Raw genomic sequence first — 1,040 nt, 5'->3', positions numbered from 1 at the left:
GAGAGAAAGTTGAGTATTTTTTCGAGGCAGCAAATGATTCGCAGAGTGTGCCAAAAATCAGTAAAGAAACGGTCGCGCATAAATGTGTGAAACGCCCTTTGTCCAGAAATACCACTTCCACGGCCGAGAATTGAACTCGGGTCTCCTGCGTGACAGGCAGGAATACTAACCTCTATACTACCGCGGAATTGAAGGTGGTTCAATGTCTAAATAGTGACGCAAATTACCATTTTCAGCTACCAGCGCACATCGCGGCGGGCGTGAGTGGAGAGAGAAAGTTGAGTAATTTTTTCGAGGCAGCAAATGATTCGCAGAGTGGTGCAAAAATCAGTAAAGAAACGGTCGCGCATAAATGTGTGAAACGCCCTTGTCCAGAAATACCACTTCCACGGCCGAGAATTGAACTCGGGTCTCCTGCGTGACAGGCAGGAATACTAACCTCTATACTACCGCGGAATTGAAGGTGGTTCAATGTCTAAATAGTGACGCAAATTACCATTTTCAGCTACCAGCGCACATCGCGGCGGGCGTGAGTGGAGAGAGAAAGTTGAGTAATTTTTTCGAGGCAGCAAATGATTCGCAGAGTGGTGCAAAAATCAGTAAAGAAACGGTCGCGCATAAATGTGTGAAACGCCCTTGTCCAGAAATACCACTTCCACGGCCGAGAATTGAACTCGGGTCTCCTGCGTGACAGGCAGGAATACTAACCTCTATACTACCGCGGAATTGAAGGTGGTTCAATGTCTAAATAGTGACGCAAATTACCATTTTCAGCTACCAGCGCACATCGCGGCGGGCGTGAGTGGAGAGAGAAAGTTGAGTAATTTTTTCGAGGCAGCAAATGATTCGCAGAGTGGTGCAAAAATCAGTAAAGAAACGGTCGCGCATAAATGTGTGAAACGCCCTTGTCCAGAAATACCACTTCCACGGCCGAGAATTGAACTCGGGTCTCCTGCGTGACAGGCAGGAATACTAACCTCTATACTACCGCGGAATTGAAGGTGGTTCAATGTCTAAATAGTGACGCAAATTACCATTTT

General features: G+C 46.8%; 4 non-coding genes across 4 annotated transcripts; all 4 read right to left on the bottom strand.

Moving 5' to 3' along the window:
• Positions 1 to 115: 115 nt before the first annotated feature.
• Pmar_PMAR021576 lies at positions 116 to 187 on the bottom strand. Its single transcript has one exon. It is a non-coding gene; the product is annotated as a tRNA-Asp (tRNA).
• A 197-nt stretch (positions 188 to 384) lies between these two features.
• On the bottom strand, positions 385 to 456 carry Pmar_PMAR021575. The gene has a single exon. It is a non-coding gene; the product is annotated as a tRNA-Asp (tRNA).
• Positions 457 to 653: 197 nt separating this feature from the next.
• On the bottom strand, positions 654 to 725 carry Pmar_PMAR021574. Its single transcript has one exon. It is a non-coding gene; the product is annotated as a tRNA-Asp (tRNA).
• A 197-nt stretch (positions 726 to 922) lies between these two features.
• On the bottom strand, positions 923 to 994 carry Pmar_PMAR021573. Its single transcript has one exon. It is a non-coding gene; the product is annotated as a tRNA-Asp (tRNA).
• Positions 995 to 1,040: the final 46 nt, after the last annotated feature.

The sequence above is a fragment of the Perkinsus marinus genome (assembly GCF_000006405.1).
Source record: "Perkinsus marinus ATCC 50983 genomic scaffold scf_1104296953276, whole genome shotgun sequence".
Taxonomy (NCBI): Eukaryota; Perkinsozoa; order Perkinsida; family Perkinsidae; genus Perkinsus; species Perkinsus marinus.
The sequence above is the reverse complement of the archived record's forward strand: the minus strand, read 5'-3'. Positions and strand labels throughout refer to the sequence as shown.